This window comes from Micrasema longulum, unplaced genomic scaffold (assembly GCF_059751315.1).
Source record: "Micrasema longulum isolate JH-2025_06_02 unplaced genomic scaffold, ASM5975131v1 h1tg000638l, whole genome shotgun sequence".
Classification (NCBI taxonomy): domain Eukaryota; kingdom Metazoa; phylum Arthropoda; class Insecta; order Trichoptera; family Brachycentridae; genus Micrasema; species Micrasema longulum.
In genome coordinates this window covers 19,080-34,073 of record NW_028277834.1, presented here as the reverse complement: position 1 = coordinate 34,073, position 14,994 = coordinate 19,080, and positions in this window count along the sequence as shown.

Genomic DNA, 14,994 nt, shown 5'->3' with positions numbered 1-14,994 from the left:
TTTCATTATACTTAAACGTTTTATTATGAATTTCAGTTCAATATTGTTTTAAAATAAAAAATTTTTACAAGCCTGAGTATTGTGTTCTTTAATTTGCCAATTTTCCCTGTAAATGTTGTACGATTAGTTTAAATTATTAAGTAGGTACATATTATCGCCGTTCAGGCAAAAGCCATTTACCCTAAAAAAGTCCATTTTTAGTAAATATGCCATTCAAAGTGTAAAATTATATTTTTTAACAGATACAATTCACCAAGGGTACTTAGTTAGAAAAAAGTTGCGTAAATTGAAATGATTTATTGTTAACAGTGGTGTGACTTAACAAAATCTTAAAAAGCATAAATTACTAAGGGCAGATAGAATTTATTGACAGTTTAGGCAGATTTTTATTATTTTTTAAGAATCACAGTTTTCTTCCTAAAATCAATATTCTGTTGTCCTCATCTGAGGACAACAAATATCTATTTGTATAAAAAAACATAAAACTGTAAACACGTTAAAAAAAATTTTTTTTTACATCGAACATATTTTAAACCACAATTTTTTAAGAAGTTTTTTATTTTTTCTATTTTAATTTGGATCACATTGTCCAGATTATAAACAAGAAAACTCACCAAGCCACAGAAAGCTGAATGTTAAAATTATGCAATGTCTTTATTTTTGTCAATAAATTAAAACATGGATGGAGAATCCCTTAAAGAAGGGAATATGAACGTCTAGGCATTTAAAGGGCTTATGACTTGTCATTGGTTGGTTGTTTGTCAATATAAATGACTCCTTAGGGGGTAAAATCCAGTCTTTTGTCTACAAATATTTGGACAAACTCAAAATATTGTACCATTTTAATTCCAAAATTTCACGATAGCGACTATAAAATAAGCGTTTACATAGAAAAATGCATATAAAGAGGGAATAATAAGGCCGAAAAAGCAAAAATTATATCAACAATTTATTACAAATATCATTAAAAAAGAACAGAATACACTGGTACCTTTTTTGAAACTGTTTTAAAATAATTTGGTCCAAATTTGAAAAAAAAATTAATTTAGCAATGCGTAATAGTAGAAAAATATACTGTACTCTTCAGGAGCGTGCGGTGGAGTATTCGATTAGGGAAGCAGTTATAGGGTACTAGGTATGTATATACAAAATAGTGCCTTCTTCTAACAGAGAAATTCAAATTAATTGCTTTGAAATAAACTATAAAGCAATTATATGCCATACTTTCAGCATAAAAGAGGTATATATCATAGTTTCATATTATAATTCCATCGCGTAAACAGATTTAAGTGCTTAATTTGTTATAGAACCATCATAATACATATACATAGAAAATAAACCTGGACGTGTTTGTTCGAATTGGTTCCACAGATATTAAAGGTCTCTATTTGCGCATGCGCGGCCTTGCTAAATTCTGTACTAAGGTCCTGCCTTAAAGAAACTAAAGCACTTAAACAGTTCCATAATCCAGAATCAGAAAACAGCGCAGTGTATTTATACCATTTTGCAATTAACTGCGCAGTCAGAAGTTTGTGAGTATCGCAATTTTCATGAAAGTTATTAATGAATAAACATCAAACCAGATCACGTTCTATTTAACTTTAGATTGTTACCTAATGACGAATTTTTGATAGACATTTTTTTACTGGGTCTATCTTTTCCACTTAATATTCATTAATTATCATTTTCTTTCCTTGAACTGTCCTATGGTCAAAAGTGTGATAGTCGAACATTTAAGGAAATAATTTTTTTTTATCTAAAACACGAAGTATATATTCTAACAAACTAAATAATTTACGTAATTAAAATTATGTGAATTGAAATTAAATAAATTACTTATTAATATTATTTTTTTATTCAGCCCTGTTTTATAAGTTGTTTACATGTGATCCGCTCGTTAAATGTTGTCAAATCTTTCGTTAATTTGCAACAATTTTGCAACCTTGCAACAAAAACATTGGTAAATTAAGGCATGTGTCACCCAAATTTGGGTGCTTTGCCGAGAAAGGAAAAAAAAACATCTAACCCATCTCAGATGGCTTCGATTTAAACAACAAATCAATAACAAAATATTTATTATTGTTTTTTAAAGGATTAGTTAACTTGAAGCTGATTTTATTTAATAAAAAGAAAATAGATACTGATTGTTTAGAGGTCAAATTTTTAGGGAAGCATTAGTTCCATCCAATATATAGACGGATCGCGCATGATACTATTCGTTGTTGGAATGCTCTACATCGCCTTTTAACTTACTTGGCGTACAATTTATATCATTGAATAATCTACATTACTATTTTTAAAAGTAAAATGACGTCATGTTATATTTAAAAAAAAAAAAGTTTCAATAATTAGTTGACAATTAAAAAAAAAACTCTAAATTAAATTCTATACAAGGTAATAGGGTATTTTCACGTTTTTTTTTTATTTTGCAAAAAAATTGAAAAAAAAATTACGATGGTAACTGTACTGTTTTTATTTTTTTATGTCCACGCGTTAATTTTTCAGAGCGGTTTAAAAACGTATACTTTGAATTGGCGCCAAAACGAACATTCGGATGCCGTATGGGCTTGTGACGTCACGCGTTACGAATTTGACTGACCGTTCAAACAAATTCATACGAATTTGTATAGCCTACGTGTTGTTTTTGTTGTAATTGGTTGTTTTAACTAATTAACGCGCATAAAATGTCTTTAGTTATAAGATACAAGTACTGTTTAATTCCGATGTGCACAAACACTACGGTGAAGACGCAAAATAAGCTTTTTTCGCCATTCCTAGTACCCAATGAAAAAATGCAGAAAAAGTGGTTTAACGCATTTGAACGTTATGAAACGAGATGTTAAAAAAAAAAAACCACTATTCTTTTTTCCGTAGGTCTTGTTCAGTACGAAATACTATATTTTATGGTGTAGACTGTAGACTATAAACATTTACTAACAGTAGGTACTGAAATTAGCACTTATAAAGCTTGACAGGTACTACAATACTAAAATAGTTTATTCTTTGAACGTTATTGTTTATATTTGTATTATATTTCTGTACTTATGTTACTTAGTTTAATTTGTGGAACTGTTGGTTTTCTATATGAATAAAAAATAAAATTACAAAAAAATTGCTGTATGAAAACCTACCTTATTTATTTGTGAAATTTATTGCATTTACAAAATGGCAACTGACCTTGAGATGCTGGACAGTCTTCACACTTGCAGGAATCTATTATTTCCTAGACTTCATCGCAAATCAACGTCACCGAGTACGATTTGGTTCTAACTTTAAGTTCTGCTGGGGTGACTCGACCTTTTACCATTCAAATATCACCCGTCCGTTTTACTTGAATGTAATCTATAGCACTGTCTCCGTAATTTCCCCTAGCTGATGTATTAAGTAAATCACATTTAATAAAAAAAGGCATTAACACGCACTCGAGCAACAGAGATGTTTACAAGCAATGGTATTTTATGGATTATGTTGTGTCAAAGTCACGTTACTTCCCCTTTGCTTTAAATGTACGCTAAACAATATATTTATAGTACATGCAAATAATACAACTATTTGAATGAATACATTCTGGAAGCAAACATTATATATTTGCTTACCTTACGGCCTTTACATTTCTATACTCGAACTTAAAAAGTTTGTATTGGATGAGAAAAAAATACCCATCATGATTATATCTATTTTGGGCAAGTTATCGGACTTTCCTTGTAAAAAAACAATTTTAGTCATAATGCTATGGATGTTTATAAATGAAAACAAAAAAAAAACAAAGGAAAAGACGAAATTTAACTAGAAAAAACAAATAAAAAGCCACAAACCGCCCGCGTCGGAGTATCTCAGTATAGGATTTGAGTGAACGTAGGATATATAAGTCACGCGTGACGTCATCAACCCTTTTGGCCAGTTACGGGCCGTTTTATTTCTATCAAACTTTAAATAGGAAATTATAAATGAAAACATTCGTTTCAGATTTTGATAGTTATATGGTTCGAATCGTAAAAATATTCTTTAAATACTGAATACATTAAAAATCATATCCCCAGTTTATGAAAATACCCTATTCGGGGCGTACCCCCAGTAAAAAAAAGGTTTCATTCTATAAATGTATTTATATATCTACTATACTAGATAATTAATAAAAAAATGAAATATAAATAAAATTTAAAAATAAATTAAATATCATCCTAGTAAAATTCGAAATTCCCTTCTCAAAAATGTTTTTTCCTTCTGTTGCAACAAATTTAGATACAAATTTAACATTTATTTTAGTTTATAAGACACTTAACTTTTGGGTAAATAAAAATGATTTAAAAAAAGGGTGCTAAATAAACCTTTCAATTGAAAACAAACTATTCTGTTTTTAGATGAAGATGAAATATTCGAGTTTTTTCCGTACAAAAATTCCAACTCGCTGCGTTTAATATTATTTATCTCTAAATATGACAAATTCGGATCTATGGACAGCCACGTAACTCTTAACCCAAAATCCTGCACCAACCGTATTAAATACGCACAAATATAATAGATACAAGTTACTTTTAGTTTGAATAAAAATATTATTTAATCAAATTTTTCGTCCAAATGTACCCCACTACCTGATTCCGGTTGGCAACCTCCCGACACCCAATATAAATGCACCGAGGCCATTCCTTTACAGGGTAACTGCATTCTGGGCTAATGTGCGCATGCTCTGAGCCCGAATACTCCACACATAGCATAAAGGGTGTGCGAATGTAAATACTGATCTGTGCTGTGCTGTGCTATACACATGGACCAATAACGTATTAGTAAGCCGGCTCTGCCTGTGTTACATACACGTACGAACTCGTTCGTGTTTGCAAATTAGCTGACCAATAAAAGCCATTTGAATGATCAATATATGTATAATGTGCGCAATTCAATTCGGCGTTCCGAATTCCAAATTTGAATAACATAATTTTTCTCATTCAATTTTTTTGTAAACTTGCGTAAATGTGGGAGTTTAAACATAAGCGGAATGATGAATGTTCCACAGTGTGTAAAGTGGCCACTTAAACCAGCCAATGACAGATCATAAGCCCTGTACACGCCTAGACTTCTATGTCCCTCCTAAAAATTTCCGTTACAATAATTTTGATCTGAATAGATCCCCAGGGAATGAGATCCAGCAGTGTCTGCAAACATGTGGACATACTAAAAAAAAAAAATTCTCAGTTTGAAAAATCATGATAAAAATTAATTTTTAAAAGCTCAAGTGAACGTTATTAAATTTTTTTTTTCTTATATTCGGATAACCAACAGTTACAATTTTAATTTATTTATACATTTTATCATAAATATAATTTTATGTTCACTTTGCCCAGCTAACAAGGGTACATACCCCGTTCCAAGCTAGGCAATTACATTTCAATACATGATAATGGTTTACAAGTTAATAGAAAGCACAGAGTAATAAAATATAAACTTACTCGAATAAACATTTTGATATATATACATACACACATACACATACAGACATATATACATACATACACACACACGTACATATACTCATGCGCATACACATACATACATTCATAAAACTTAGACAATTTAATTAATATAATGCGAAACTTCATGATTGGCATTTGTTCATATAATTTTGAAAATTATTATTTATTTTCATATTTTATTTTTAATGTCCAGTAAAAATCTCCAATCCGCGGCATGCGCATCAATTGTTTGCGGCTGCAATTGTTATTGCATGTATTATTCTTGAAAAAGGATTAATTAAGAATCGGGATGTGGTCTTGCGGCTAGTGTCGCAGATTCACGGATCAAAGGTCCGAGGTTCGAATCCCACTTCACTTATTACTTGATTGCTATTTTTTAATAGTGTGTTATTTACAATTCGTTATAAATGGCCCTGAAATTTAAATATTTGCCGTATCATAAAGTTCTTAATCATTTTCGAAACCATTTTTTTTCTCTATTAAATTATGTAAGGGTGCCTATTTGGGTGTCAAAAAATATTTTTTACCTAGTTATAATTTTCTTGTTTGCACCCAGTGGTAAATAAGGCACTGCACTGGTGCTCCACTTTGTCATATTTTATTATAATAAAAATGAAAATGCGAAAAAAAACTGGTCTATCATTCATCATCTATTTATATGATACAGACAAGGGTGACTGTCAGAAGCTTCCGACCCTTTTAGTGGCCTTAGTAAAATAAGGCTCGCAAATTGCGACAATATTCTATGAGCCAATTCGCCCATCAAACCTTTTCATGAAAAAAAGGCTCGAATCATTCATACAAAAAATTAAAATAAGGAATGGTGACTTTTATTATTTTGAAATCTATGTAATATCAAAAATAGAAAGTGTTAATATTTTGAGTCTATCCAAATTTTTGTTCACAAGAACTGGATTCAACCTCCATGGGAGTTATTTATATAAATATATATTATCAGAGAAAGCAAAATACTGAATGTTACACAGTGGTAAACTGGCCACTTAAACCAGCCAACGACAGGTCATAAGCCATGTAAATGCCTAGACTTACAACATATTCCCATCTATAAATTTTTCTTCATCTCTGTTGTAATATATTAATACATTATGTGTCGGCCTCGTGGTGAAATGGTCAGCGTATTTGCCTACCAGGCGAGAGGTCTCGGGTTCGATTCTCGACATGGTTGATGTAAAATATAGTTTTAAAGAATGTTTTTACACTCCAACTTTTCACAGTCCCTAGACTGGTACCTAAAGCGCAAGACTGATCACCCAACCTTCATGTAACAAAAATGATCAAGATACGCTGCGATTGGTGTACCAATGCAGCGCCCTATGCACCATTAGGGTGGGAAGGAATGATAATGATGATTATGTGTATTTGAATAAACATTTTTATCCATTGTTGAGCAATATAGTCGATAATTCTGAGATTATGATGAGCATTGGTTTGAACTTTTCTTTCGTATTTTTTACTAGTCTCTTAATGTATTTTTTCTTTGTATAATATGTACGTCTTATTTGTTATGTATATATTGTTCAAAATAAATTTATTGAATTGAATTGAACTGAATACTCAATTATTAGGGCCTTACTTATAAACCTAGGCCCGTATTGCAGATGAATTTTTTAAAAATTAAAATGTCGGTCAAATGTTTACAACGGCGTTGTTTAATCCGAGGTCCATTTTTTATTAGTTTTCTCATTAGATGAGCAAAGTACGGTAAAAAAAAATACTACCCTGGCAACACTAACAAATGTCCATTTTGTTTTCTTTGACAATCTCACAGATGGAAAAATTATTCAATTTTTAGGTTATGCATTTGCTACTTACACATGCATTTGTTAATAACACATGTAATGCGATCGCGTCCTGTTTCTTAAAGATCCTAGCAGTATTTCTACATTTTAAAACGACAAAACACGACATAGTTGAATTCAAATCGGGAGTTGCGTACTGAGTGACGTCTACAAAGAAACTAATGGGTCAAAACGTAAAACTACTATTTTAAGAGTGGTTAAGTCGCCTACTGTTTGATGCGCGTATGCGGTTTCTGGACTATTCTTAATTCTATGTTTATATCATTCGACTCGAAAATCTTTGATTTTTTGTTGAACGAAAGCCTTGCTCGATGTATGCGTCAGTCGACTTTTCTCTTTATTCCACCATCCCAGGTGACCCTGCCTCCGAGGTACATAAACTTTTTCGCGTTTTTCAGATTTGCTCTTGACATAAGTACATTTGTTCGCTGCTCATTACGAGCCACATTCATTACTTTGGTTTTGCTCCTGTTTATTTTCATATTATATTTCGACGGCTTACGCCTTTGATAAAGTATAAAGTAATATTGAAAAACAATTGTAATGAAACAAAACACAAAAGTTTAGAAAATAGAGATACATTAAATAAAATAAAACCAGCTGAAAATAAAGAATTAATAAAAGAAAATTAAATAAAATATTATTACATAGGTATACAGCAAATTATTTATTGAATTAATTTTGGATGGATTACATAGCTTCAGTGAGTTCTTCTTCACATTTAGAAATCAGAGCGATGTTATTGGCAAATCTTATTATTTCTATCTTTTTTTTCCGTGTATTTTAATACTTTATCTAGGACTCATTTTTTTCCTGATTTTCTAGAACATAATAAAAAAGTTGATATTTTGTTTTTTCTCTTATTTTGTTATTTACCCGTTAGATAACAAAAAGGTTCATTAATGATACTTAATATTAAATAATATTTAAACGATAAAAGCAGTAAGACCATTCTTATAAACTCTCTTAATGAATGAAAATAATAAATTAAAGGTATTCCTTGACAATTGCTGCCTTTCACATTCTATAACCTTTATCTACCAGCCTCTCTTATTTTGATTGTCACGTTACTCTAAGTGTGTTAACGATTGTATACTAAAATTATTATTACTATGCGTAAAGAGTCACGTTAGTTACTAGTTCTTCTCTGTACAGAATTGTAACAACCTACTTTAATAACAAAGGTAATTCTGACTATAAAAGCGACTTGACTAATGTAACTTGAGTTCAAAGCTTCTAGTTCTGCACATAGAGAGAACTTAAAACCCATTTTAACCACTTAAAGCCCTTGGTAATGGAACAATAAACATACGATTAACATAAAACATCAATAACGTTCAATTAAAATTGTATTCGGTGTTACGCAAAACGTCTGAACGTATGATTATTAGTTTTTAATACATTGAAAATCACAATATGAATAAATAAAAAATTGACGTCAATCATTAAGGTATTGTTGCGTGGGGTGGTGAAAATTCAAGTATATTAAACCTTCTTAAAATAGTACAAAGATTAATTATCAAAGTAATTTTGAAGAAACCCTCACCATTCAATTTGAAAAGTCTACGTTAATTATTTAAAGTTCAAACAGTAGACACTATTTACCAAATAAATTATAATACACAAATTTACTAAGAAGAAAATATAAACGGATTTGAGATGAATAAGTCAATCAGAATCCAGAAGTGTTCAAGCACAGTATAGTGAGACCTATTTACAAAGGGGGAGATCATTCTAATGTAAATAATTATAGACCGATATCTTTATTGCCTGCGATCGAAAAAATATTAGAAAAATATGTGTGTATTAATTTGGATCAATATTTGGAGAAGTTCAATATTATTGATCGTTGTCAATTCGGATTTCAGAAAAAAAAAAGTTGCGACGATCTATTACAGAAATTCGCAGATTACATAAATAATGAATTGAATGGCTTACAGCACATCTTGGTTTTATTTATAGATTTTTCAAAAGCATTCGACACTTTATGTCACTCAAAATTATTAGAAATATTAGAGTCAATTGGGATAAGGGGAACACTGCATTCTTTTTTTCAAAATTATTTATCGGGGAGAAAAATGAGCGTCAAAATTAAAAACATTTTAAGTTCAGACAAGGAATATTTATCCGGAGTACCTCAGGGATCGATTTTAGGCCCAAAATTATACATAATTTATGTGTCATTTATAAAAAAATTGTTTCGGAATGTTAAAAAATTTATCTTTGCAGACGATACGGCACTTGTGATTTCGGGGAAAAATCCACTAGAAATGCAAGAAAAAATGCAAAACGATTTTAATAAACTTTTGAATTGGGCACATGATTTTGGTCTCATTATTAATACAAAAAAAACAAAATGTTTGTATATCAAATCACCTCATGCTAAAAAATACATACTTCAAAATTTCATTGCCCATAATGTTGACTGTCTACATAATAAAATTCCACCACACTGTAACTGCGATATTATTCAATTTGAAAGTCAATATAAATATTTAGGAATATATATAGATGTAAATTTTAAATGGAATTGTCAAATATCTAACCTTTGTGATCGATTGCGGACTCTAGTTAGTACTTTTTATAAGTTATCGTTTATTCTGCCTAAAAGTACACTCAGAATTATTTATTTTTCCTTGGTGGAGGCTATTCTAAGATATGGTATCAAAGCATGGGGTCACTCAACAATCACAAACATAAAAATGATACAGAGTTTACAGTGTTCCATCGTTAAAAAAATAGTCTCTAATGATATTTACAAAATAAGGAGTAACAAATGTGTATTATATAAATCTATTAAGGCGCTGCCGGTTCGAGGAATTCTGTGGCTCTGTATCATTTTGGAACAAAGAAAAAGTGATGAATTCAAAAATTTATTGGAACATGGTTATAACACAAGATTTACACAAAATGATGGTTTAGTGATTCCAAAGACAAGAAACAAATATGGGACAAGAACTTTAAAATATGTGGTTCCAGTTATGTTTAATTTGTTACCAAACAATCTGAGAAATGGCACTACCAAAAGTGACAAGGGCAAAATAATAGACTGGCTATTCGATCAGGAGTTTATATATTAAAAAAATTGAATATTTGTAAATATAGATATATATAAAATAGAATTTATAACTAAGTAATATTTTCATGGATGTTTGTGTGTGTATATGTATGTTCACATGTATGTATGTATGTATGTATGTATGTGTATATATGTGTATATATGTATGTATGGATATGTATGTGTGCATGTACGGGTATAAATATGTATGGATATGGATGAGGATGATATATAGATATAGACTTACATATAGATATAGATATAGATATGGATATGTTAATAAATAATGTTTTTAATAAAATGCTTTGTGCCCATTAAATATGTAAACACTTATGTTTAAAATTTTGGTACTCCGGTTCTGTAATTATTTATTTTTTATCTTAAAATTGCGTGATCATTCACTTATTTTTTTTGCTTTTTTTTTTTACATCTTCTAAATATTTTTTTTTTTTGAAAGCATCAATTACATGTACTTTTTTTTCGCTCCCTATATCTAAGTTAGTAGTAATTATTATTATAAAACCATGTAGGACTATCATATGATTAATTGTAAAGGATCTTTACCGACAAGCCATATTCATTGGCTTGGTGAGTCCTGTAAAAAAAAAAAAAAATGTCAAAAATGTCTTAAAATAACTAAAATGTAATATTGTATGTACATAATAAAATAAAAAAATAAATTCGAGATACTAAAATAAAATGATTATTCTTTAACTCCACACAAGTCATGCTGAAAATAGTTTTGTTTTCAAAGGAATAAAAAAATCTAATAATAATGAACTAAAAACTAATAAAATTATGATATCACTAAATAAGTTCAGAGTAATTTCAAAGAAATTTTTCAAACCCGAGTAAAAACTGAATTAGATTTTAATAAGTGTTAGTATTTTCTATTTTTCTCTTTATTTCGAATAATTTATAGTTTATTCGAAATCATATAACTTCAAATTACTAAATAACCATAACAGTTTAAGCCTAACACAAGAGCTACTCTCTTTTTTTAATAGTAACAGTTTTAAGATTTAATTAAATATATATAGAAGTAAATTATAATAGAAAAGAAAACATGTAACATTTTATGTAAGTATATTAATTACTAAAAAATAAAACCAAATGTCAGATAAGCCGTAAAGTTAGAAAATCCTAAATCTCTTCTTGGAGGTAGAAACGTCGTCATCATTGTCATCTGTCAGTAATTGAATGATTTGATGAATTTATAACTCATTGGTGCGAAGCAAACTTTAGTGTTGGTCTCTGATATTGGGTGCCCCAACAGCTGAAGTATTCTGTTATGCTGGTGATCGCGCCACCTCGATAGGCGCACGATTGAAATGTCACTGGTTTGCGGACTTATAACGTCACAAATTGCGATATTAACTAAATAGTAACAATCACTCACCTTATACTGGGGTCCAAACCTGATTATATAAATTCTTCTCAAGGGCAGGCTCCATGAGATGCTGGATTAAAAGACACTTGAACTTAAAAAAATCGCGCGCAACGACAAATAAAAAATAAAGAAGTTCAGTGCTACGGGGAGTTGGAGATCAAAAATGTTCTTTTAGGCGCGGTAAAAATTAAAACATTAAATTGTATTACAAAGTTCCTCTAAAATTGATGAAAAAAAAATACAAAAGTGGTTTTTCAAGTTATTGTGAATCAACCAATAAGTTATATTGTTGTTATGTGTTGTGATAGATTTAAGGTTTCCGGCAGGCATTTTTTTCAACGTTTAGTGTATTTTGACGCCACGGGTTTCACTTTTAAATTTCAGCACAACTCACCGACGACGACTCCTGACGTCACGGGTGGAGTAGTTTCAAAATTTATAAAATTACTAGCGGACCCGACAGGCGTTGTCCTGCCCGAACGTTGGCTTGCCTGCTATTATTACCTTGGAAAAAGACTTCACATTGATAAGTAGATACCTACGTACTTGTTTGTGATTAAATTCCAAAATTAATGAAAGTAGGTTCCTAGGTACTTGTTTATGGTTGAATTCAAAAACATAAAATATATATTTTTTTTTAATATGGCATTTTTTTGCAAACGTCAAATTCCGGTCTTCTCTCCAACAGAGGGGTGGACTTCTGTTGAAATGCGATTTTTCTTAATGTATTGAATTTAATATTACTTTAGTATTACCAAAAATCCAGTAAAAATAAATAAATGGGTAGAAATCATAAGAACATTCAAAAACAAACTTTTTTATAGACAAACATCATTTCATTTTTTTGTAAATGCATTCTCCTCGAATGCAACCCTGGTATATCGATGAATAAAATATTTATGCTCCTTACATATTGAATTGAAGTTTTTAATATCTACGAACACCCACAGCGCGAAGATCTATACTTCTCTGAAAACTGCGCGTAAATTGGTTAAGCCGTTTAGGAGGAGTTTGGTGACATCACACGTACAGAGGAATTATATATATGAAAATGGTGATAGTCGTACGATACATAGAGACATATCTTTTAATTTGGCATGGTTTGATAATTTATTTTTAAAAAAAAATAAAAAAAAAAACAACTTACTCATTGCGCGGCGCAAGGATCCAAATTTCACGATGACAATCCCTCAAATAACTTATCAGTCATCTTATGATTACACAATTTCATGCCCACGCGGAGACGGTTGGTTCCTCATTGCCGTATTAAAGGCATTGTCGCCCACGGTGAGGTTGCTTGATTTTCATCAGAGTTCAGTAGGTGATTTAAAATTAAACATACTTACTATTTTAACAAATTACAACAGGGATAGAAAATACCTTGAATAAGGGAATATGGAAGTCTAGGCATTTAAAGGGCTTATGACCTGTCTTGGGCTGGTTTAAGTGGCCACTCTACACACTGTGCACCATTCACCATTTTGCCTATGTTTGAGCATCCATATTTCTTCAATTCTTCCATTTGTTGATTTTAGTGAAGTTAAAGAGCTGAAGCCTTTATTGCTGTGAAGAGATTCATCTGACTGGATTATTTCACATACTAGGCAACGCCTGAAAACAATTGTTCAATTTTTATACTTCTTGGACCAGTTGGTTTCATTACAATATTTGAGTTTGTCCAAATGTTCGTAGACAAAAGACTGGATTTCACCCTCTCGGGAGTCATTAGAATTAACAAATTACAACAGGGATGGAGAATACCTTGAATAAGTGAATATGGAAGTCTAGGCATTTACAGAGATTATGACTTGTCATCGGCTGGTTTAAGTGGCCACTTTACACACTGTGTAACATTCACCATTTTGCCTATGTTTGAACATCCATATTTCTTAAATTCTTTCATTTGTTGATTTTGGTGAAGTTAAAGAGCTGAAACCTTTATTAGTGTGAAGAGATTCATCTGACTGAATTATTTCACATACTAGGCAACGCCTAAAAACAATTTTACAATTTTGAAACTTCTTCTTGGACTTTTTGGACCTTTTCTTCTAACTATTATAGTAAAGGTGGCGAAACTACATAAGAGAGTACGGATACCATTCGTGATTTTACTCGTCAGACTTCATACTAGAAATGCTGGGTAACAGTAGTTTGAAGAAAACAGTAAATAACTATTTGTTTATGTATTTTTCGAATCAATTCGTGGTATTACGATCAACTTGGGTGTAATGGAGAATTTCTCGTATGTTCCTAATGACTACCTTACACATCGGTGATTCAAGTTTTTTTTCCTACTGCTTGCAGAACCACTCTGTAATGATAGTTAGAGAAGCAGTGTGTTTATTCAACCGTATCACTTTGGATTGGATATCGATATCAAAAGAAAGTTCAGAGAGCATAGCTTCCTTTACTCCATTACTGGATATTGTTTACATTCAAATTGTATCGTTAATGTTTTTCGTGTTATGTATGCCTTAAATTATGTATTTTGTATTAAATAAATAAATAAAAATTGTATTAAATATTGTTAAAAATTATAATAAATAAAAAAAAATATGCTTACTCCATCAAATTAAAACAAATGAACGCCTTTTGATTTGGTTTGTTCTCATGACATGATAATGCTGTCGATAGATAAGAATCGTCCCCTTCTTTATACTACTGTGCGGATCAACAATTACCCACATTTTATTTATTAAATATTTTAATACGCATAGTTAACAATATGCGCATTTAATAAAAATAATTTCATATGCGTTCTAATAAAAACATCGGACATTGTTTGTTTTATTTTGAGCAAAAGTACACAAGTAATTTTTTAAAATATCTATTAACTGTATTTTTTTTTACAGTATATAGCAAACAAACATTACATAAAATACAAAAAAAAAAATCCCACATAGGCATAGCCTGTGCGAGGGTACATGATTTTACTCATTTTACGTTACAGCACGTACACAGTAAATATTTTAATACAAGAAACAAAAAAATAAACCTAAAAGAACAAATGAAAACAAAATGTTTCCTAAAAAACAGTATCTCTTATTAATTATTGGAATTTTTTACGAAGACTTTCCTATCTAGAGACGGAGAGCAATGTATAGTGAGGGATATATAGATTTTTCATTTTAGTAAAACTTATATGAACGGCATTTGAGTAGTAACATATTATTGTAATAATATTAATATTATTGGTTATTTCTGTGATAAGAAAGAATGTGATACCGTCATTTCAGGTATATTTGTAAGGTTATGTAT